At 37.2% G+C, this 26,420-nt stretch overlaps 1 protein-coding gene and 1 long non-coding RNA gene across 11 annotated transcripts in view; one reads left to right on the forward strand and one right to left on the reverse strand.

The window, feature by feature from the left end:
- Positions 1-250: 250 nt before the first annotated feature.
- On the reverse strand, positions 251-23,840 carry LOC149476747 (uncharacterized). Its single transcript, XR_016317726.1, has 3 exons — positions 23,731-23,840; positions 23,344-23,533; positions 251-279 (listed from the first exon to the last, which is right to left on the reverse strand). It is a non-coding gene; the product is annotated as an uncharacterized LOC149476747 (long non-coding RNA).
- A 25-nt stretch (positions 23,841-23,865) lies between these two features.
- The window catches only part of LOC149476748 (protein Fe65 homolog), a 47,154-nt gene continuing 44,599 nt past the window's right edge, over positions 23,866-26,420 (forward strand). For 4 of the 10 annotated variants that reach the window (XM_089711197.1, XM_089711195.1, XM_089711194.1 and 1 more), the window contains exon 1: positions 23,866-24,046. The gene's annotated coding sequence lies outside the window, so the exon portion shown is untranslated. Of the gene's footprint in view, positions 24,099-26,420 lie in introns of all 10 variants that reach the window. The other 6 variants (XM_089711193.1, XM_089711192.1, XM_089711200.1 and 3 more) reach the window with 4 other exon arrangements.

A 26,420-nucleotide genomic window follows, 5' to 3' on the forward strand; every position in this document is an offset into this window, starting at 1 on the left:
TGAACAGTCATATATACCGCATTTCCAAAAATAGAAGGATTTGTTTTCTAAATGTTGACAAACATAAGGAAAAAGGAAGAAAACACATACTAAATTATCGAACACAAAATTATAATAAGTATTTTAATTCCCAAAACATACCTAGTGGAAGGCAATGGCGTCGAGATGTCTACGATAAGCTCGCGTGACCATCAACCTGCTGTATATCGACCATTTCATTGTTATTTAATCGATACTATATCCTGTGGCTTATGTATGCTAAGATAGTTCATAGTAGACCTGAAAATGTTTTTAAATTATTAAAACTTACAGGAAAATGCGAAATAATAATGGGTTTAATGTTAGGTAGGTTGTGCTCTTAATCCTGTCCTGGAACTTTTTTAAATAAATTCATAAAATATTTTGTATATCTGTATTTTTTTAGGCGCGTTGAGAGTAAAATGTCAAGGTCGCGTCATGGCAAAACTGTCACGCCATGGAGTAAGGCGACGATTATGGTATCTTTGAATCTTGCCAAAGAAGCTTCACTTCTAACACGTGTGCTCGGCACACACGCTCTTTTTTTATAAGCATGTTATGAATTTATCAGAGTTTCAGGATAAGAAGAGTTGATATGAATAAATATTAAAATAATTACGTGATCGAAAGACGATACTACATGGCGTAATTCTTTCGGTTACTTATACCCATGGACTTCTATTAGCATCTTATACTAGTCAAAAATACTCATTGTTCTTACGACGCATACTCTCATCAATAGAAAAACAATAGTTTAAAAACAATGCTATACTTATTACAAAATGTAGGACACAACATGTCTGTTGTGAACCGATAATTCATATCGATAGTGCATTCCTAGTATAATTACAGAGGTTGGGTTGCGTAATCACACTTATTGGTTTCAATTTTGGCATTGTTTCGCCTTTGGTAACAATTTATCAAAGATCTTTTAGTCAATATATCTGATCCGCTTGGCAGAGGTTAGTGACCTTGACTGTGCTACAGATAAATAATATAAGTATATGAAAACCTAAAAAACCCTTAAATAAGATAAACGCACAAAATTATTGTATTGCCAGCGATCCTTGATAAGTGTATAAAGTTTGGATTAAATCAGTCCGCTTAAAGTTGGTTTTAATCGAGTCTAAAAGAATCGGCTACTAACAAAATACTAGGTACTATACTACCTATGTACTGACTGAATGAAGATAAGGTATTTTTTAGTCTGGATGTATTTGTATGTAGGTCTTATTTCGTGGTTTATTTACAACAATTTACTTTGACCTAGATTAACATATTTCTCACAAATTATTATACACATATTTTGCTTTTTTTAGAATTATTATGTAGAGTTATTTTAGGGTTACTTACTTAATATCCTAATACTACGGCCACACTACCGTGATATGCCAATAATTATTGCCACAACTTTAACAACACCTAGGTGTAACCACGACTTATGGCCATAATTCTACAATGCTAATCAATATGACAAATGGCGGTAGGCAATAGCTCCGGCGGCGGTATTCTTTCGCCCATCAAAGAAGATTACCGCGGTAATTATTGCGTATGCGGCCACACTACCGTTTGTCCAGTGTGCAATATGAGCTCACCGGCGACGCACGTATCGACAATAAATAAATTTTGAATTTGAATTTGAATTTGAATTTGACCGACATGGAGTGGTCAAATGAAATAGCGCTCGATGGCGCTAATTTTTAGAATTCTTGGAATTCTTCTCTTTGGGATACCCGACAGAAGCACTATAAAAATCGCAGTGTACACAATGATGCGTGGCTTCGGATCAAACAAAATTTATCATTTCCAAGTACAATAGATGATTTGAAAAAAGTGTGTGCGTGTAACCTTTACGCGCGATTGAAGTAAAACTTCTTTGGCGTTGACGACATATATCACTGAAATGATTAAATATTAACTTAAATAAATAAATATTATATTATAATTTTATTATATTTATTATTCATGTGCTTTACAAAGATTATTTAAATGTTATATTAATATTATTCATTCGAAACAGGTAATTGAATGTCATCATAATTTCTTACGTACGAAATTATAGGTTTGTGGTAACTATAATGTGAAACATAAATTTTACTCTCTAAATTTGCTACTTTTCTTGAAAATACAGCATCTATCGTTGTACCGAAACGCGTTGTTGAATGAAGTCGAGAAGTATTCATAGATAAATCAAATTTTTCTTCTAAAAAATCAATTAACGGCTGAGATTCCTGAGAGCGAAAATTAACATTAAAATCTCCAGTTAGAATCATCGGTAATTCATGATAATTACTATTTAAAAGTCGAGAACCTTCAATTGTGAAGTGAAGTAATTGCTGATGAATAAATTTTATGATATTTGTCAGGCTAGTATTTGTAGAAATATAAATAACAACGATAATCACAGGTTGGTCATTCGTATTAACACATCGAACCAAGGCGATGTCACCAATTTGTGAAACCTCATCGGAAATTTGTGATAACATAGTTGGTGAAATATTTTGAATTGGTGTTACATTGTTCAGTGTATCTGTAGATGAATGATATACAGCTACTCCACCAGCAGTTGAGTTGGGTCGTTTGTATTGGGTAACGCAATAAAAATTTTCAATAAGAATTTGTTCGTCATTTTTCATCCAAGTTTCGGAAAATAACAGAAATGTGGACCTTTTTAATACTTTATCATTCAGATCAGAAACATGAGCACGTAAACTTTGGCAGTTGAAGGAAAATAGTGTAATGTTACTCTCATTTACAAGGTTATATAATTCTTCCTGTTGTGTTATTAGGCGAGAATTTGAAAGTCTTTCAAATTCACACTGTAAATCAACTATTCCCCCTGGACGCTTTCTTCCATGATAAAATTTGTTGTCATCGGTGTTTGAGACAATGAACAATTATATCATTATATAACATTTATATCAGTTACTCGTGATAATGCTACATATAACAGCTGCTGACTGTGACTTTTATTGTATTCATAAACGATTTGATCAAAAGTACCACCTTGAGACTTATGTATTGTAAGCGCACAAGCAGATACTAATGGAAAGTGATTTCTCTTTGCAAATATTGTCTTATTTCTATTCATTGGTACAGATGACGATCTTCGTAAAATTGGGACTGCTGTTCTACTAATGTTTAGAGTTTGAATATGATGGGCAGCTTTTTTCCTAATTTTCTCTCCTATCTTACCAGGAAACTCAAGCCATAAGCGTATGATGTTATCACTGTCATCACGTTCAATATACACTAACTTTCCAACACAACCGTTGGCTAAGCCATCAGATACATCAATATTGGTTGTAATAATGTAAAATTTGTTAAGAACTAATATGATTTCATAAGGCGATCCTCCTGTATCAATAACTGACATTTTATGAAATTGTTGGCGTACATATGCTTCTTGTTCAACTGAATGACAACCTATATACATATCTGTTGCTATGGATACTACTTTGTCTTCAGCAATATTTAAAATAGATTGATTATAATCCGCAACATGTTTATTTTTATTTTTAATTTACTTATTTTAAAAGTAATAAATAAACAAGTATATTTAGAGATTTTCAAAAAATTTTGCAATTTAAAATAATGTTTTTAAAACTGTTGAATTTTTCATTCACTTTGCTATTCACAATTGATCCGTTTGAAAATTTGAAAATAAATAATCCTAATTGATTATGATATTTGCCACTAGCTGGCGTATAAGTCAAGAAGCGTGTAGTATATGACATATACTTACAACCAATCAGAATTATTATTTTTAAATGGCGGAAACTACGCAGACTATAGTAAGCGTTACTTCCGTCAGAAAATAAATCTGAGTTAGGGCGCTTGTGCACTACAAGGAATTTTACTGTCCGGCATTCCGATTTTTTACGGTCCGGTGTGGCATGAAAAAACCGATGAATTGCTTGTGCACCTGTCCGTCTTTACTCGGATCAGTGCGGTACAGTTCAAGGAAGTATGGCGGTATAATGCTATCATAAATGATTGTTTTCGCATTTTACAAGAAACGAGTAAAAATATAGAAGGTGAAATATTATATTACTTCGTTATAATAAAAAGTAAAGTTCCGTAAGAGATTTAAAATGCGTGTTTCACTTATTTATTTTAATCGGTGACGAGGAGCTAAATCTATTCCCACTTGAACTTTAACTTACCAACACTTACTTAGATAATAATTATAGGTCAATGTATATAAAATAACAATACCGACTTCTCAAATCTCATTGCCAGCTAAAAGAAAGTAAAACAAGAGCTTGCTTTCAATTGGCATATGTAATAAAAAGAGTAAAATCCAAGCAAGTGGGCACTCGAAAACAATTATACCTACAGCGACTCGTAAACTCAAAAAACCATCCGGAATAGGGAAAAGTAAAATGTCGGACAGTAAAATTACGTATAGTGCACAAGCTAGTATTAAGATTAATTGCGTGCCATACCGGACCGTAAAAAATCGGAATGCCGGACCGTAAAATTCCTTGTAGTGGACAAACGCCCTTACTCCCTAGTCGCGCCTAAAGAAGTTTTACTTCAAAAAGAAAAAATCCTTTTGAAAAAGAAAGAATCCTTGATGAATTATTACAGAAACCATATTATATATTAATTATTAACTAATATTTTTTTTGCTGCGGTAAATGCCAATAATTACCGCCATATCTAGGTAAACTCTAGTGTAACCACATCAGTTCATGCAGTAATTTAGACGATAATATAATGCCATAATTATTGCGGTAACAGCCCGGTAGACGGTAAGGTAATGTGGCCGTAGCATAAGGCCAGGGCAAAGGGCGTCGACAGTATAGTTTGAGACTATGTATGTACTTCGCCATGTATTCCGATTTTTGGCAGCATGTTTTATCACGCTCCAGCATTTTCATATAGACATGGCCTCTGCGATAACAGTCCGACGCGCGCCTAGTTAGCTTTCGAGGGATTTTTGGATTTTTAGGGTTCCCAACCTCAAAAGGTAAAAACGGAACCCTTATAATTTATAGGATAGGACATCTCGCACTTGGCCGGTTTTATTATTTTAATGTTCGGTAATAAGTACTTAATCCGTGACCTTAGTGGAATTTGGGTTAAATGCCTTTCTCAATATACTTATTTTTAAGCTTTATCTTTAGTTAAGTTCCTATTAACGATACTAGTTTTTGTTTTACGGCGAATCAAATCAAATACTTTCGAAACAAACAAAAGATAAAAGAAAGCTGTTTTTAAGATTTAGCCAACAAACATGTTTAAAATTCAAGTTCCCACGACATTGTATGAACTTATTACTTGTACACAGTAAGATTCCAATTGTTAAGTGTCTGTTATGTAAGTAATTAATATTTTAACTATTCAAAATATAGTTTAAAGTCCATAATATTATTTATGCATAAAACATCTAATGCTCACTACGATATAATAACAAAAACTGTATATTTTGCATTCTCGCATTCGCATAGTAAAATGTTAAGTATCTAATCGAAAATCGCATTAGTTAAAAACTTACAACTACAATTTCATGGAACCCAAGTACTGAAAGTTTTTCATAACAATGCAATATACAAGAAAATTATATGCAACTAGAATTTTCCCTGAAAACTTAGCTCTGACGTGTTCAGATGACTCACTCGGTTTTCCCTTTTTGTCATGACACGCGATTATAAACCTTATTGTGTGGGGGCAATGATACAGGAATGTTAAATAATGGGTCAAGTTTCTAAGGCTCAGAATAGGTTGTTGGGATTTACTCTTCGACTGGGACAGTCAAGGATGTGTCGATTTTATGTTTATTTCGGATTTGTGCGGCTCATTTTGAAGATAAGATTGAGTAAGTTCATGTTTTATATATATTATATTAAGTATACTAGTTTTCCGCCCGGGGATTCACTTGCGTAGTCAAAGGAAAGCCTGCACAATTGCATATTTCCCCTTCCCGTAGGATTTCCGGTATACAACCTGTTCTATATCCCAAACTATATTTTTGTATTGTTAAATGGTTTAAGCGCGAAGAAGAGACAAACCGACAGACAGCAAAACAGAGAGAATTACTTTTGCATTTACATTATTGACTGGTCTATAGATATTATGTAGCTTTTTCTTTGAACAAGCTAATTTCAGGAACAACTAGGTACTCTAAAATTAAGAAATATTTTTGTGTTAATAGTTTATCTGATCTGTGGTCATACGGTGACTATAAGAAGTAGAAAAACAGCGTTGAAAAATGTCGCATAAATGTAAAAAATATTCCTTTTGAGAGCAAGCGAAATTTTGTGGGTCAGTTAGTAGGTAGTATGATTTCATTTTTCCTAGAAATTAGGACGTTTCCGTACCTTTGTTCGGTATTCTAAGGAATATTTCTATGAACTGAAACGTGTCCTATATTCTCGCGACACGAAAATAATTAGGGAGATTTTAATTAAGGTTTAATTTTTTTGTTTTCTCTGTAGAAATAACTAATTTCTGGTTTTCTTCAAATTATTTTGTACCCACTGTTTTGGAAGTCTCTGTAACCAGAAATATTGTCTACATGAAATCGAAATTTTACAAAAATCGGTTCAGTAATTTTCATTTATTAAAGGATAAACATGGCCGATGGGGGCTACTGGCTAATGGATAATTGATTGACTTTTAATTGATGGCACTTAATACGTGAACTTAACACGTGACACCGTTGATTTGGATGCCATTTCATAATTTTACACCAATCACCATTTTTTTAATTTCTAGACTATGACATCCATAGGCCATAGGGTAGTATTTACAATTATTTATGTGTTTGTCAAGTTAATTTTGTTATTAATTTATTATGTGATCGAAAAAAAAGTAATTTGTTAGGAAGAGGAAAATAGATGTTTATACACCAGGAATGGCTGAATTGAACTGATTTTTACTGGATGAAATGTGATACAATTTGATGAAATGCGGTACGATATATACTGGTAATTGTCAGAATTAGCATATATTTTTATATCATTTTTTTATACAAACATTCTAAACTAATATTTTATTGAAATCTCTGAAATGGCATATGATAATTAAAAATTATATAAGGCCTAACACGTGCGATAATATGCTGATTCACATTTCCAAGTCCCATGATATTAAAAAAAAAACAACTTATAAAGAGACCCGTGAATAGGATTGCCATCCGTACTCGTCAAACCCTCTAAAAGGGTTTGACGCACTTGGTGCACTTCTCAACTTGTACACCATGCTCAAATGGTGAACTTAGCAACTTGTACACTTCTCAAATGGTACACTTCGCGACTGGTACACGTCTCAAATGGTACACTTCGCAAATGGTGCACTTTTTAAGATTAGTTGAGATTTGGAAAAATTGTGTAAAAATGAAATAATTTTTAGTTTTGGATGTTTAATTTTTATAATTATGTCAACACAATAATAATAATTAAACTATACAGAATCACCTTAAACACTATAACATTTTGGGTCATTTTTATTTTTTCAAAAATAAAAATGTGACTCGGATATAATAAAAATAATATAATTATGTCAAAAAAAGTAGATTTACATTTTACAGTAAAAAAATATCATAATAAAGATATGATATAATATCATATTATATCAATAACCTTTGTAATATTATTATTTAACTTTTAACTATTACTAATTAAATAAAAGCTTTAAATTAAATCATAACCTGTTTCTTAAAAACAAATTAGTAAAAGTAATAATAAGTAAAACTTTGTAATTGTTACTATTTAATAATTAAGTAAATAGCTATTAATTAAATTACTTGAATAATTGGAGAAACGTGATCTTCTTCATGAAATGTTCCACCGCAATACTTCTGTCTTCTAATTTACGTAATAGTTTTTTATATTTTCGATCAAACATCACATCCTGCTGTTTACGGTTATTTCTGACATTGTGAAATAAGATATTAAGCGCACACTTGTCCCAATACTTGCTTTCCATTTTTAATTTGTGTACAAACATGTACAAGGTGGGATGTTTAGGTATTCTAGCATTTAAGCGGCGATGCCATCCTTCCAAGGCATTAGTAGTCCTATGTCCTATGTATAATATGATATTATATCATATCTTTATTATGATATTTTTTTACTGTAAATCTACTTTTTTTTTGACATAATTATATTTGTAACACAATGTATGCAAGTTGACCGCACTCACAACTAGATGGCGCCAGCTGTCGTATCACGATATTTAGATCTCGCTATCGTTTATCTCACTAAGAATAGTGACCTTCGGTCGCATACAAATGTTTGTTCGGTTCCGTTCAGGTTAGGGCCTGGATACACGCACGCTATACGCTTTCACCTTTGCTGAGACGTTTTAGTGTCAAGTACCCAGATATTCCCGTTGCTATTACAGTGAACTTCCACCCCTGTTGGGATTCACCTTGATAGCACGGCGCGCATCACAGTTATTATTGTCAATACTCTGTAGTTACTCAATAAATACTGTAGTATCAATCTGCATTTCTCTGTCACCCTTCACCCCCTTCCCCTTACAACTGGCGCCCTGACGTGAGGCCTGTCGACGTGACGTCACCGTGCTACGACGTGCTACGAGATCTGTAGAGCATCTACGAGACAACGTTCGCCTGCGCTACGACGCCTACGAAAGACGACCTACATTGTTAATGAGTGGAAGAGGGTTTGAGATAACAAAATCATCCAAACTTAACCAACCTACTTACGTCACACGCTCCGGACGTCTTACAACGGTTAAAGTACAGAAAAAATCTGTGAAGATGTTATCTCCAGAACAATTTCAGCAGCTTTTGGAAAGGATTCCCGGCGCGCAGCCTGTTAGAAAAGGGTCTTTTACAAATTGCAATTACCATTATGATGGCGTAAAGGATGCCGAAGTAGTTGAAGCTTTCCTGTCTGCTATAAATATTTTTAAGCGTTCCGCTGATATGGGTGACAAGACTGCTCTGGACGAACTCCCCTTGCTGCTTAAGGGTGAAGCAGGAGTCTGGTGGTTAGGAGTAAAGGAGGATGTGACTTCGTGGTCAGACTTTGAAACCCGCCTGCGCGAAAACTTCGCGCCAACTCGTGAGCCATATCTGCTGTACTCCGACATAATGCAAGAGAAACAGCTCTCAGGAGTACTGACTGAGGATTTTGTACGACGCAAGCGACTGCTCTTTTCTCAATTACCTAGTCCAGGCCATCCAGAAACTCAGCAGTTAGATATGATTTATCATTTGCTACGCCTTGATATTCGTGAAAAGATTCCTCGAGCTGACGTCAGAAACTTCAACCAGCTTTTAAAGGCGGCTCAAGCGGTTGAACATGTCCTTGAGGAGAAAGTCGGTGTTTCTCGTTCAAATGAAGTTAAGCCTACTGAACACAAGTTAGATGCCCGACTAGTCCCCACACGTAAAATGAAATGCAGATTCTGCAAGAATTTTGGCCATAATACAGAGAACTGTAAGAAGTTGAGTGCCCGAAGGGACAGGGATAACGTACCGCAAAAAGGTACGAAAACTGAAGCTAAAGAAGCAGTTACCCAGTTCCCTTCACCATCGACACCCAAATTCAGTTGTTACGGCTGTGGTGCTCCTGGAGTAGTGCGAAGCAACTGTCCGACGTGCCACGCCAGTAAAACTCAGCGCCCCGACCAGAATGTTGGTTTCTGCGCCATATCTACTTCCGCTGACACCAGGGATCGGCCAGTAGTATATGTCGACATTGATGGAATTACCGGTGCTGTCTTTCTTGATAGCTGTGCCAAATCCAGTATAGCGTCCTACTCGTTATATTGCGAGCTCAGAAGGAAAGGATATGTGTTCAAGGAGTTAGGAGTCGGAATAACGTTGGCTGATGGTGTCCATAAACGACAAAACGTTTTAGTAACACAGGCTCCAATAAAAATTAACGATCGCACAATCCTCACAACCCTGTTGGTTTTACCTGAGTCGCGTAGGAATAAAACCCTACTTGGAGTTGGATTTATACAAGATGCTCACATTGTGATGAACTTGCCGCAGTGCACATGGCACTTTCTTGAAGATCCATCACAGGAATTTGAACTCTACCCAGAGAGTTTTGTCAAGTTTGGGAACGTCGAGCTTGCAACAGTCACATCTGACGACATCTCCTTGTCGCCCTCGTTACCCGAAGAAAGTAACACCGAAGACTGCATGCCACGCCCATATGGTCCTTTGATAAAGGTAGCCATTCCGACGCCTCCTCCCAGGAAGAGACGCTTTGATGAGTCCCCTGGCGGATCTTCCGCATTTTTAGATGCACTCTACGAAGATGCCATAACCAATCTGCAAAATTATGATGAGGGTTATGACTTAAGTGAATTTGAGAGTAATCTCTTCCCAAAAACCTCAATATCATCGATAGATGTCAGAGATATTAAAAATTTTCTGGATCGTAATCTTGACGTATTTACGCCTAATGGTAGGCCAGTCAAAGACTTCGAACATTCGATCGAGACCGGAGATCAGAAACCGATTTCGGTCCCACCTTATCGACTCTCACCTTTGAAAACAAAAATCCTGAAGGATGAAGTAGAGAAGATGCTGACAGAAAATATTATTGAGCCCTGTTCTTCCCCATGGGCTGCACCAGTAGTGATGGTCCCCAAGAAAGATGGAGGCACCAGAGTTTGCGTAGATTACCGACAACTGAATGCAGTTACAACACCAGATGCGTATCCCATGCCAAGGATGGATGACCTGCTCCATAATGCTAAGCCTGCTCCTTACATGAGCACCATAGATCTACGAGCTGGGTATTGGCAAATTAGTGTCAAAGAGGAACACCGGGATAAGACAGCATTTGTAACCCCATTTGGAATGTATAGATTTCGGAGGATGCCTTTCGGACTACGCAATGCTCCAGCTACGTTCCAACGAATGATGGATCGTTTCCGCATCTCTCTTAGCCACATAAAGTTGATGGTTTATTTGGATGACCTAATAGTCATGTCGTCGTCGTTTGAAGACCACCTCAAAGATCTTCAAGATGTTTTCAATAAACTGTTGGAATTCAACCTTACAGCCAATCGAGAGAAGTGTAACTTCTGTTGCCAAAAGGTAAAATACTTAGGGCACTACATAACGGCTGATGGTCTTCAGCCTGATCCTGATAAGGTCAGTGCCATATTAGACATGCCCGCTCCACGAAACCTGAAGCATTTATTAAGTTTTGTACAAATGTGTTCATGGTACAGAAGGTTCATTCCTGCTTTCGCTAAGATTGCCGAACCACTCACTCGCCTGACCAAGAAAAATGCCTGTTGGCAATGGGAAGAAGAGCAAACAAAATCATTTGCAAAGCTTCGAGAGTTTTTGGCGTCTTCCCCAGTTCTTGCCCAAGCGGATGAAACCAAACCATATACAATTAAAACTGACGCTAGTAGGTACGCTTTGGGTGCAGTTTTGGTGCAGGGGGAGGGTGAAAATGAACACCCCGTTGAATATGCAAGCCGTCTCCTAAACAAGGCAGAGCGCAATTACTCCACGACAGAACGTGAAGCGCTTGCGGTGGTATGGGCGGTTAATAAATTTCGAGGTTACATAGAAGGTTGTAAGATTACGATTATGACGGATCATCAGGCCCTTAGATGGCTCATGTCGTTGAAATCGCCAAGTGGGCGTTTGGCCCGATGGGCTCTTCTTCTACAACCGTACGACATTACTATTAAGTATATTTCTGGCAGAGTAAATGTTGTCGCTGACTCTTTATCGCGACCCAACTGTACTCCTGAAACAGAAACGGACTGCGGTCTATGTACAGTAGTGGTTGACATGCCAGCGAAGAGTAAAGAAACGATAAGGACAGAGCAGCTAAAAGATGAAGAAGTTGTCAAGATTGTACAATGCCTAGAAGGAAACAATACAGAAAACGGAGAATATTGGAGTAGAAAGGGATACTATATGAATAACGGCTTGTTATACCGTTACAGTCCCGATACTGATATAGGAATCAGTCAACTAGTAATACCCAAACAAGAGCAAAATAGTATCATCAGTGTTTATCACGATGAACCAATTGCTGGACATTATGGGGCGGAAAAGACATTTGAACGCATTGCCAAACGATACTTCTGGAAGGGGATGAGGAAGCATATTGAGACTTATGTCCGCAACTGCCTTCAATGTCAACGTTACAAACCTTCTAACCAAAAGCCCGCTGGTTTGCTCCAGACCACAGCCAGCAATCATCGATTCGAAGTGGTCGCTTTTGATTTATTCGGGCCATTGCCCCGAACTGCCAAGAACCAAAACTGGATCTTCATCGTCGAAGACGTCGCTTCGCGTTGGGTAGAATTATTTGCTTTAGAACGAGCTACTGCTGATGATTGTGCCAAAGTAATCCTTGATGAGATTATACTGAGATATGGCACTCCACGCCGATTTATCAGCGATAACGGCACGCAGTTCGTGAGCTCTGTCATGCAACAATTAACGTATTGCCTTAATATTCAACACGGTTTCACACCAGTGTACCATCCTGAAACAAATCCGGTTGAGCGAAGGAACCGTGATCTGAAAACGCAATTAGCCATTTTAGTAGAGGAGAATCATAATACATGGGCAGATAGGCTACCTAGTATACGCTTTGCTATGAACACGGCATCATCCTGTTCCACTGGGTACACGCCTGCGTATCTAACATTCGGACGTGAATTGAGGACGCCGGATGATGTGAATCATGATCTCCGTGAGATAATACAAAATGATAACTTTATCAAAGAAGTTACTCCGCGCTTACTCGAGATGGCAGACACTCTGCTTAGGGCACGGGAAGTACAAGAAATGAAGGAAGAAAAGAGGAAGGAGTACGTGGACAAGAAGAGACAAGCTTGCCCTGATTACGAACCTGGTGATTTAGTATTGGCTTCTACCCATGCATTGAGCAAGGCCAGCCAGGGATTCAGTTCGAAGTTTGCTCCTCGCCGTGATGGGCCTTATATTATACTACGCCGACGTGGTCCTAGTTCATTTGAATTAGCAAGCACTGATTCCAATACACCTGTTGGTGTGTATCATGCCTCGGCTTTAACGAGATATCGTTCTGAAGATGCCGTAGTACCAGAACCCACTCTACCTATTAGAAAAAGAGGAAGGCCTAAGAAGCAAACCATAGACGCTAATGTTATAACGACCAAGGCTTCAAGACCTCGAGGAAGACCACGCAAGAATCGTCAATAAAAGCTACATTCCTGTTCCTGTCCTACTCGTCGGGTCGACTTCATGGACAGAGGGGGAGAATCTGTAACACAATGTATGCAAGTTGACCGCACTCACAACTAGATGGCGCCAGCTGTCGTATCACGATATTTAGATCTCGCTATCGTTTATCTCACTAAGAATAGTGACCTTCGGTCGCATACAAATGTTTGTTCGGTTCCGTTCAGGTTAGGGCCTGGATACACGCACGCTATACGCTTTCACCTTTGCTGAGACGTTTTAGTGTCAAGTACCCAGATATTCCCGTTGCTATTACAGTGAACTTCCACCCCTGTTGGGATTCACCTTGATAGCACGGCGCGCATCACAGTTATTATTGTCAATACTCTGTAGTTACTCAATAAATACTGTAGTATCAATCTGCATTTCTCTGTCACCCTTCACCCCCTTCCCCTTACAACTGGCGCCCTGACGTGAGGCCTGTCGACGTGACGTCACCGTGCTACGACGTGCTACGAGATCTGTAGAGCATCTACGAGACAACGTTCGCCTGCGCTACGACGCCTACGAAAGACGACCTACATTGTTAATGAGTGGAAGAGGGTTTGAGATAACAAAATCATCCAAACTTAACCAACCTACTTACGTCACACGCTCCGGACGTCTTACAACGGTTAAAGTACAGAAAAAATCTGTGAAGATGTTATCTCCAGAACAATTTCAGCAGCTTTTGGAAAGGATTCCCGGCGCGCAGCCTGTTAGAAAAGGGTCTTTTACAAATTGCAATTACCATTATGATGGCGTAAAGGATGCCGAAGTAGTTGAAGCTTTCCTGTCTGCTATAAATATTTTTAAGCGTTCCGCTGATATGGGTGACAAGACTGCTCTGGACGAACTCCCCTTGCTGCTTAAGGGTGAAGCAGGAGTCTGGTGGTTAGGAGTAAAGGAGGATGTGACTTCGTGGTCAGACTTTGAAACCCGCCTGCGCGAAAACTTCGCGCCAACTCGTGAGCCATATCTGCTGTACTCCGACATAATGCAAGAGAAACAGCTCTCAGGAGTACTGACTGAGGATTTTGTACGACGCAAGCGACTGCTCTTTTCTCAATTACCTAGTCCAGGCCATCCAGAAACTCAGCAGTTAGATATGATTTATCATTTGCTACGCCTTGATATTCGTGAAAAGATTCCTCGAGCTGACGTCAGAAACTTCAACCAGCTTTTAAAGGCGGCTCAAGCGGTTGAACATGTCCTTGAGGAGAAAGTCGGTGTTTCTCGTTCAAATGAAGTTAAGCCTACTGAACACAAGTTAGATGCCCGACTAGTCCCCACACGTAAAATGAAATGCAGATTCTGCAAGAATTTTGGCCATAATACAGAGAACTGTAAGAAGTTGAGTGCCCGAAGGGACAGGGATAACGTACCGCAAAAAGGTACGAAAACTGAAGCTAAAGAAGCAGTTACCCAGTTCCCTTCACCATCGACACCCAAATTCAGTTGTTACGGCTGTGGTGCTCCTGGAGTAGTGCGAAGCAACTGTCCGACGTGCCACGCCAGTAAAACTCAGCGCCCCGACCAGAATGTTGGTTTCTGCGCCATATCTACTTCCGCTGACACCAGGGATCGGCCAGTAGTATATGTCGACATTGATGGAATTACCGGTGCTGTCTTTCTTGATAGCTGTGCCAAATCCAGTATAGCGTCCTACTCGTTATATTGCGAGCTCAGAAGGAAAGGATATGTGTTCAAGGAGTTAGGAGTCGGAATAACGTTGGCTGATGGTGTCCATAAACGACAAAACGTTTTAGTAACACAGGCTCCAATAAAAATTAACGATCGCACAATCCTCACAACCCTGTTGGTTTTACCTGAGTCGCGTAGGAATAAAACCCTACTTGGAGTTGGATTTATACAAGATGCTCACATTGTGATGAACTTGCCGCAGTGCACATGGCACTTTCTTGAAGATCCATCACAGGAATTTGAACTCTACCCAGAGAGTTTTGTCAAGTTTGGGAACGTCGAGCTTGCAACAGTCACATCTGACGACATCTCCTTGTCGCCCTCGTTACCCGAAGAAAGTAACACCGAAGACTGCATGCCACGCCCATATGGTCCTTTGATAAAGGTAGCCATTCCGACGCCTCCTCCCAGGAAGAGACGCTTTGATGAGTCCCCTGGCGGATCTTCCGCATTTTTAGATGCACTCTACGAAGATGCCATAACCAATCTGCAAAATTATGATGAGGGTTATGACTTAAGTGAATTTGAGAGTAATCTCTTCCCAAAAACCTCAATATCATCGATAGATGTCAGAGATATTAAAAATTTTCTGGATCGTAATCTTGACGTATTTACGCCTAATGGTAGGCCAGTCAAAGACTTCGAACATTCGATCGAGACCGGAGATCAGAAACCGATTTCGGTCCCACCTTATCGACTCTCACCTTTGAAAACAAAAATCCTGAAGGATGAAGTAGAGAAGATGCTGACAGAAAATATTATTGAGCCCTGTTCTTCCCCATGGGCTGCACCAGTAGTGATGGTCCCCAAGAAAGATGGAGGCACCAGAGTTTGCGTAGATTACCGACAACTGAATGCAGTTACAACACCAGATGCGTATCCCATGCCAAGGATGGATGACCTGCTCCATAATGCTAAGCCTGCTCCTTACATGAGCACCATAGATCTACGAGCTGGGTATTGGCAAATTAGTGTCAAAGAGGAACACCGGGATAAGACAGCATTTGTAACCCCATTTGGAATGTATAGATTTCGGAGGATGCCTTTCGGACTACGCAATGCTCCAGCTACGTTCCAACGAATGATGGATCGTTTCCGCATCTCTCTTAGCCACATAAAGTTGATGGTTTATTTGGATGACCTAATAGTCATGTCGTCGTCGTTTGAAGACCACCTCAAAGATCTTCAAGATGTTTTCAATAAACTGTTGGAATTCAACCTTACAGCCAATCGAGAGAAGTGTAACTTCTGTTGCCAAAAGGTAAAATACTTAGGGCACTACATAACGGCTGATGGTCTTCAGCCTGATCCTGATAAGGTCAGTGCCATATTAGACATGCCCGCTCCACGAAACCTGAAGCATTTATTAAGTTTTGTACAAATGTGTTCATGGTACAGAAGGTTCATTCCTGCTTTCGCTAAGATTGCCGAACCACTCACTCGCCTGACCAAGAAAAATGCCTGTTGGCAATGGGAAGAAGAGCAAACAAAATCATTTGCAAAGCTTCGAGAGTTTTTGGCGTCTTCCCCAGTTCTTGCCCAAGCGGATGAAACCAAACCATATACAATTAAAACTGACGCTAGTAGGTACGCTTTGGGTGCAGTTTTGGTGCAGGGGGAGGGTGAAAATGAACACCCCGTTGAATATGCAAGCCGTCTCCTAAACAAGGCAGAGCGCAATTACTCCACGACAGAACGTGAAGCGCTTGCGGTGGTATGGGCGGTTAATAAATTTCGAGGTTACATAGAAGGTTGTAAGATTACGATTATGACGGATCATCAGGCCCTTAGATGGCTCATGTCGTTGAAATCGCCAAGTGGGCGTTTGGCCCGATGGGCTCTTCTTCTACAACCGTACGACATTACTATTAAGTATATTTCTGGCAGAGTAAATGTTGTCGCTGACTCTTTATCGCGACCCAACTGTACTCCTGAAACAGAAACGGACTGCGGTCTATGTACAGTAGTGGTTGACATGCCAGCGAAGAGTAAAGAAACGATAAGGACAGAGCAGCTAAAAGATGAAGAAGTTGTCAAGATTGTACAATGCCTAGAAGGAAACAATACAGAAAACGGAGAATATTGGAGTAGAAAGGGATACTATATGAATAACGGCTTGTTATACCGTTACAGTCCCGATACTGATATAGGAATCAGTCAACTAGTAATACCCAAACAAGAGCAAAATAGTATCATCAGTGTTTATCACGATGAACCAATTGCTGGACATTATGGGGCGGAAAAGACATTTGAACGCATTGCCAAACGATACTTCTGGAAGGGGATGAGGAAGCATATTGAGACTTATGTCCGCAACTGCCTTCAATGTCAACGTTACAAACCTTCTAACCAAAAGCCCGCTGGTTTGCTCCAGACCACAGCCAGCAATCATCGATTCGAAGTGGTCGCTTTTGATTTATTCGGGCCATTGCCCCGAACTGCCAAGAACCAAAACTGGATCTTCATCGTCGAAGACGTCGCTTCGCGTTGGGTAGAATTATTTGCTTTAGAACGAGCTACTGCTGATGATTGTGCCAAAGTAATCCTTGATGAGATTATACTGAGATATGGCACTCCACGCCGATTTATCAGCGATAACGGCACGCAGTTCGTGAGCTCTGTCATGCAACAATTAACGTATTGCCTTAATATTCAACACGGTTTCACACCAGTGTACCATCCTGAAACAAATCCGGTTGAGCGAAGGAACCGTGATCTGAAAACGCAATTAGCCATTTTAGTAGAGGAGAATCATAATACATGGGCAGATAGGCTACCTAGTATACGCTTTGCTATGAACACGGCATCATCCTGTTCCACTGGGTACACGCCTGCGTATCTAACATTCGGACGTGAATTGAGGACGCCGGATGATGTGAATCATGATCTCCGTGAGATAATACAAAATGATAACTTTATCAAAGAAGTTACTCCGCGCTTACTCGAGATGGCAGACACTCTGCTTAGGGCACGGGAAGTACAAGAAATGAAGGAAGAAAAGAGGAAGGAGTACGTGGACAAGAAGAGACAAGCTTGCCCTGATTACGAACCTGGTGATTTAGTATTGGCTTCTACCCATGCATTGAGCAAGGCCAGCCAGGGATTCAGTTCGAAGTTTGCTCCTCGCCGTGATGGGCCTTATATTATACTACGCCGACGTGGTCCTAGTTCATTTGAATTAGCAAGCACTGATTCCAATACACCTGTTGGTGTGTATCATGCCTCGGCTTTAACGAGATATCGTTCTGAAGATGCCGTAGTACCAGAACCCACTCTACCTATTAGAAAAAGAGGAAGGCCTAAGAAGCAAACCATAGACGCTAATGTTATAACGACCAAGGCTTCAAGACCTCGAGGAAGACCACGCAAGAATCGTCAATAAAAGCTACATTCCTGTTCCTGTCCTACTCGTCGGGTCGACTTCATGGACAGAGGGGGAGAATCTGTAACACAATGTATGCAAGTTGACCGCACTCACAACTAGATGGCGCCAGCTGTCGTATCACGATATTTAGATCTCGCTATCGTTTATCTCACTAAGAATAGTGACCTTCGGTCGCATACAAATGTTTGTTCGGTTCCGTTCAGGTTAGGGCCTGGATACACGCACGCTATACGCTTTCACCTTTGCTGAGACGTTTTAGTGTCAAGTACCCAGATATTCCCGTTGCTATTACAGTGAACTTCCACCCCTGTTGGGATTCACCTTGATAGCACGGCGCGCATCACAGTTATTATTGTCAATACTCTGTAGTTACTCAATAAATACTGTAGTATCAATCTGCATTTCTCTGTCACCCTTCACCCCCTTCCCCTTACATATTATTTTTATTATATCCGAGTCACATTTTTATTTTTGAAAAAATAAAAATGACCCAAAATGTTATAGTGTTTAAGGTGATTCTGTATAGTTTAATTATTATTATTGTGTTGACATAATTATAAAAATTAAACATCCAAAACTAAAAATTCTTTCATTTTTACACAATTTTTCCAAATCTCAACTAATCTTAAAAAGTGCACCATTTGCGAAGTGCACCATTTGAGACGTGTACCAGTCGCGAAGTGTACCATTTGAGAAGTGTACAAGTTGCTAAGTTCACCATTTGAGCATGGTGTACAAGTTGAGAAGTGCACCAAGTGCGTCAAACCCCTCTAAAATTGTGCTCTTAATATATTTAAATTCTGAGTTGGCGGGTTTGGACTCCTATAACTACTTTAAAAACGATGAAAAATTTCATGTGCTGTTAAAGTGCTAAGAGTACAAAAAATACATTTTCCAAAGTACGAAATAAATGATACTCTTTTTTGTAAGATCGTACTCTTTATTTACCTCCTTTAAAATCAGATATACTCTATTTCTTGTAAAAAAAAGTTGGCAACCCTTGTGAAGCGTATACTGTATCGAAATAGCTCAGATTGTAATTGAAAATCAATACGTTTGAACGTAAAGCGGATTAATTATTCAGAATAACAAACATGTGTTTTATTGGATTATAATACTTCTTTTGTTAAGGTAAATGTCGTGATTTTTATCTTTTTCTTTGTGAATGTTATTGTTCGGGTTTTAAGCTATTGCATAGCTTCTATCGCAGGTCTTGAGCGCGGCGACCGAATGTAACCGCGGCTGTACACACTCGTCGAGAGCCTCTCGTCGAGAGCCTCGGCCGAAAAGACTCTCGTCGAGAGCATGCCTGTACACACTCGTTCTAACATTTGAACTGAAGACTTACACGAGAATGGACGTAGAAATAGCTGCTGCTATTTGTCTTTGTGCCGTGAGCTAGGTACATATTATAATTTTTTAAACATTTACTATAAAAAAAATTCTCAAACGATGGAGAAAAAGAAGATGGTGGATGATTACCATGCACCGCAGTAGAAACAGGGAAATGAATATCAAAACTTCCTGAATAATAGTAAATAGTTAATGTATTTTATTGTATTTTTAAGGAATCAATAGAAACGCTTCTTTGTTTCAGAAGTTCTTTAAACCGAAAATCAATTGGCTGAGTTTGTGGCAGAACCTTCTGGCCAATTTAAAATAAATCCATAAAAAATAAGTTCCATAAAAAAGGTTCTGTTTGATAACACTCCAAAAACTGTAATTCTCGTTCATTAGACCACATAGTGAAACACGTGCGTTCATAAATAACGTCAGCGAGCAACTAACTGAACAAGTGTGTACATGCTCGCTCTCGTTTTCCTCGCGAGACTCAACGAGACCCTTTGACTCGGGCGCAAAAAACCGACCAGAAACCGAGACAACCGAGGCGAGACACGAGAGAGCGAGACAAGACGAATGCACCATGTACATACTCGTTCTCGGCCTGTCTCGGTGTGTCTCGGCGAGTGTGTACAGCCGGCATAAAAATTCCGTAACGAAAAAACTAACGCCCCCCACTCCAACCGGCACAGCGATGCGATGCAATAGCTTTACCGCGGCAGTCCTCGAGTGGTTACGTTAAATCCTACTAAGTAATATTATAAATGCGAAAGTTTGTTAAGATGGTTGTATGTTTGGATGTATGTAAGTTTGGATGTATGTATGTTAAAAAACTACTGTATGGATTTGGATGAAACTTTGCTGGTTATATATCAGAATTACTTACACATGAGCTGTAGAAATACTTGATTTTAAGTATTCGTGTATTTAATTGAGTCTGTCCGTCTTATAAATGTTTCAAACAAAATTGCAGACTAAGGTTATAGTCAGTAAAGTATGGTAAAAAGTAAAAAGCCATTAGTTTCGGTGAGGAAAGCTTTTTATCGTTGTAGAAGTGCAAATATTGTGAAAAAATTTACTGCCCTACTCAATTTAAATAGATGTAGGTCGTATTGCACATTAAATATCTTAAGTTAAATCTAAAACATATTGGCTATCGAGAAGATAATCTACGGTATATTTTAGTACATAATATATGAACATTAAACGAAAAACCATTTTTATCGATATTAATGTATAAAAATTCGTCGTTTAATTAACATAATTGCAATCGAAACTAGAATATGTGTATTGTGAAGTAAATAATAGATGTTAGAACCCGTTTTTATTTGCCTTTATGCGATGTTTAGCAGCGACATTGTGTATGTGGGCCAATGAATGGCCAGAGAAATGGCGGGAAAATCATGATTTTTTTACTAATTGTAGATGGGTTATAGATTTTTCTAATTTATCCCAAATGTTTTATGGTTTTGCTCGTGTTTAAACGCTTGAGTCGCTCTTGGTTGTAATTTTGCAGACTGACTTTAATATAAAATAAAAAAATACACATACTTAGGCTTTCCATATACAAAATGCTTTCCATATCCAATTCTCCCACTACTAACGATAGTTACTGGTTATTAATCTGTGCCACTATACCCTTGTATTATTTTAAATAAGAATTAATTTCGAATTACGTAAACAAATGCTAAAAAGTAAAAAGTTTTCTTTTAAATTTGTATAACAAGTTAACAACGATAAGTAAACGAAAAATTTGTATTCCATCTTACTTTTTAAAACAGTAGGTAGCTCACCAAACCTACCGCCAAGCGTCTGATATATTTTAATTTAACGCACTAACAATTCCTATTAATAATGATGTACAAATCGTATAAATAATGACGTACTCACAATTTTTATAAAAAAAAGTCGTAACAAATCGCTTCCGCTAATCTTAATCTAATCGCCATTTCCATGGCCCACGCACGTGCAGTGAAGCATCGACGCATCTTTACCCAATACGCGGGTTGCGTCACGAGGCAGACGCGTGAAATGTGACAAGAGTTACTGCTTTATTACTTTACTTGTTTTATTTATATGGTTACGCAATTTGACTAGGCAATTAATACATAATAGTATTTATTTGATATTGTTATGAAGGTAGTATAAAATATAGCATGCGTTATCACGCGAAGCATTTAGGTATCACAAACCAAATACGTATGCAAAAAGGTTGTCTGTCTATGACGTACTCTTTAGTAATCTGTGGTCTAGGTTTCGAATTTCGAAGCCTTGTATATTTTTTTTTTATATTTCAATATTAGTAGGTAGGTACATTATTTTTAATAGCCTTTGAGTTTTTTTGCATAAAATTTTATTTGTTTTTGTAAAGAATAATTACTTACTTTTGAAATACATTTTAATTCAAAACCGGAACCTAAATGTCAAATGTTACCGGTACGTACATATTTTGTAATCTGTGCAATTAGTTACTTATATAAATTATAATTATTTACATTTTTAATTCGTATGTTATACTATTTTTATTAAAACCCTTTCTGTTCATATGAACAGAGTTTTTATATGTCTAGTAAATAAATAAAGACCGTGAGATTCAGATAAAAATACATTTTGTAAATGTCAAACCTTTTCTCATACGGTTTTCTTTTCTATTTTTATAAAATCTTATGAAATGGCATTATTTAAGCATGAAGGTTATATATTTCAAAAGGTTAAAGATACCATTTTGAGTGCAATAAATAAGGGTGTTAATTTATAATAATTTAAAACGTTGAAACTTGAAGGGGTGAGGTTTTTATCTAGAGGGTTGTTGATCCTTAGCTAATGTGTTTGAAACCCTAGTGTTAAAATAAGGGTTTTAAAACCTTTCAACTTAAGTTTAATGCTATTCTAAAGCTATATAATCTTACAAGCTGTTGCCCGCAGCTTCGCCTGCGTGGAATAGACAAATTTTCATGATACTAACTTTCATTCCCTATTTTATCCCCTTGGGGGTAGAATTGATCAAAATCCTTTCGTAGTGAATGCTTACGTCCTATCATCTACCTGCATGCCAAATTTCAGCCTGATCCGTTCAGTGGTTTGGGCTGTGTGATAAGCTTTTTCTTTAAAAGACGTTATTCGTAAATACATATTGAAGATAATAAAATATTATGTATACCTAATGTATTTAGTAATTTAGTATTAATTATATACCTATCTACTCTGATTTTCTTCGTATTAAATATAATGATGCATTATTTCGGGTAGGTATTGCCTAATAATCATAACCTTACTTATTAATATGTAGGTACCTACATATATATACCAATTATATATATATATTTTATTAATGGAAATTTAATAAACTCTAATGCGAATATAACCAATTATAATACAATTCATATTAATCGTAAAGTTATATTTACTTAGTTACATAATAATTGATTGCTCTTGACCTTAATAAGATTAGAAACTAGTTAATGCTTTGTTTGGCTTTTTCACTCCATTTTCACATACCAATATGAGTACGTTTTATAATGGTACCTAACTATTTTTATTAAATAACTTAAGGATTTTAAATAAAGATCATTATGTAATATAATTATTGTCGTTTTACGATAGTAGAATGTTTATGAAAAATCGGCATAATTTTAAACATTATTTGGACTTTAGATAGGTTCCTACCTTTACATAATATCTACGAATAAATTATAGAATCAAGAATCAAAGTACATACCAATCTATTTACTTTACTGTTTTATTTTTCATCACACAACTTCGTAGAACAATAGCCACCTCACAGTCCTCACACCAATAAATTTGTAGTTTGCAAAAATTTCCTCTTACACTGTTAGGTATATTATTTTGCCAATATTTTTGCCTGTATAAGCCATCCTTAGATTTCCATAACTTTATAGTTGACGCAACTGTGATCCGAAGTTGATAAAGTTATTCATTTCGTTTTTCTTTATCCTTTACGACATAATATTTACATTTGGGGTAAAATTCTAAATTTGAAATTTTCTATTGATGTGATGTAGGTATAGAAATATTAAGTCGAAAGAATAAATCCGAATGAATAAAATATTTCTTTTAATAAAAAGCTATAAAAGGCAAAACTTACCAATTTGAACCGCAAAATATGTCAAACGGAATTGAATTAAAAAATGAAAAATCAGCTGTTCAATTCAGACCAATAGACGGCACTGGCCGGGGCGCGCATCCCTTTGTACCCCGCCGCCCCGCACCGCACTGCCAGTCGCATTTCTGCCATAGAGCGTTGCACTAGTGCCGTTCGCCGCGCCATTCTAAATTTAAATCTTGAAAAAGTGACATTTGTGCTGTCAGTTGTTTTTTTTTTTACAGACTATACAAGAACTTTTCAGTGCCAGTGTTTTTGTGCGAATAAAGACGTTGTGTAAGCTTAAAGCGATAATTAGGTACAAATTAAATTGGATGGAGTTTGTTTCAATAGCGTGATTCGTTTTTTAAGTAGGTCATTGGTTAAATAATTTTGTGTTTTGTTTTATTTGTTTACCGTGTTTGGATTTCGTAATCGGGTGATAAATATAGAAATTATTTTCCAATAAGATTTTAAGTTGGCTACATGTTTGGATTCACAATAATATTCTGTTTACATTTGGGCCTTATTTGGACAATAATTGTTGGCTGCTCATATTTTTGTTTTTAAAAACATACCTAGTAGGTACTTTTTCATGATGTTAAATTTTTACACAAATAGGTACCTCAGGTACAATTTTTATGAAGAAAAGCGATGAGTAGTGATGTTTGAAGTGAAAATGCATTTGCACCACGTCCCATTTGCATTGGCGGCACATAACTACCTATGTTATGTTATAAAACAGCAATGCAAATATCCAATTAATGAGCTAAGTCCGTCTTAACCGAGATTATGGTACAGCTTAGCCACAAAGCCTTTTGTAACATACAACAATAGATATTATTTTCTGCGCGTTTGTAATGAAAATATTTTTAATGACGCATAGGTACCTACGAGAAATTATTTTAATTTAACTTAAAACAATGGTGTTTATTTCGCTTTTAATAGTCTAAAATTGTAGTTTTAAAATTTAATTACACATTTCGTAGGTAATTTAATTTAAATGTTATAATAGCTTTTGTTTTTAAATTTAATAAAACGCTTTTTTATCTGTGTCGTTTCAGTATTTAAAAGAGTTCGTCTGTTTGCAAATATTAATTTTATGAATAGGTTTGGTACCTACCTATACTTTGAAGGAGTAAATATTGTTGTTCGAAAAATCGCAGGTTTAGCATATAGGTAGGTACATATACTTACCAAAGATAATTTCGAGTAGGTATCTTTACTATAAATTGCAATACGCTCTTTTTTTGTATCTTCATAATATAAACACACACACATTATACAATATGTACTTACTTAAAATATTATAAAACAATTTTTTAAAACAAAACATCTACTCTTAGTTGTTACATCTACTACAAAATTTTTGACCATCTTTCATTACGCGGCAATGTCCAACAAACAGCGAATTTTTATGTTTACTTACAAGCTTAGTTTACAAGATAGAATTGGTCTGTATTACTCCTTTGTGATATCTATGAATTCACTTTTATGCAAAAACAGAAAACAATTCGATTAAAATTTGTCAAACAAATAGTCGCTGAGTAAAAACTAAAACAAAACCGCGTGTTTAAGTTAGTCTACATTTTACCTATGACACACTAACTTCACCTAAAACAGTAAAAATAATTCCAAATAGCCTTTGTTGAAAAATACGTCACGGAAATGATGAATCACAAAATGAATTAAGTGAACGCTAAATGGGCTGTTGATGATTGATCGCAAAACAGCCCGACCCCGTTTTTGGTTTGCGTGCAGTACGTTGCCCTACGTAATGCGCCTATTGTGGACGGGCCAGTTCATGCATGTTATGTAAGATAGGGATAGTTTGGATTATTATCCTGGTATCAATTTAAATTCTACATATTTTTCGGTAACATTTTTAACCTATAAAAAAATATTAAAATATAAAATCCATTAGAATACAATCAATTATAAAGGTTGTCAGAATAAGTTTTTGTAGTTATTGCTTTGAAAACAAGTTCATTGTTGTATCACACATATATTTTCATATTTCTTGACAAAAATAGTTTTAAATTTACACACGTAGGTAGGTAATATCTATCTATCTCTACGAGTAAAAATATCAAATAATGCTAGTCATCAATTAATTATTTCGGAATGGTCATTGCTGTCCACAAATACGAAATAGAAATGTGTGAAACTTAGAAAATTTTAAACGTGAAGGTGTGAAAATTACCCATGAAAACTTACCAATAAAATTTTCGCGCCATCAAATTAAATTTACGCGGAGAAATAGCAGAAAGTTGTATTAAATTATATTACACGGTAATGTAGATAAAATATTTAATTTAAATATATGTACAGACATAAAATTTCTCTTCATCTAAAATTAATAGCACATAAACGGTAAAATATTTATTAACAAGCTGCGCCCCGCGGTTTTACCCGCGTGGCTCCGCTTCTGTAATTGGTCTTAGCGTGATGAATCATCACTGATGATATATCTAGCCTATGCCCTTTAGCCTTCCTCGATAAATGGACTATCTAACACCGAAAGAATTTTTCAAACCACTAGTAGTTCTTGAGATAAGCGATCGAAATAAGTATGTAATTTTTCAAATCGGACCAGTAGTTAGTTCCTGAGATAAGCGCGTTCAAACAAACAAAAAACAAACTCTTCAGCTTTATAATATTAGTGTATAGATTAGCAGTGAACTAAAGTCCTT

Source organism: Colias philodice, chromosome 26, assembly GCF_061535455.1.
Source record: "Colias philodice isolate Cphi_HAF_F1 chromosome 26, ilColPhil1 Martin Lab GWU primary, whole genome shotgun sequence".
Classification (NCBI taxonomy): domain Eukaryota; kingdom Metazoa; phylum Arthropoda; class Insecta; order Lepidoptera; family Pieridae; genus Colias; species Colias philodice.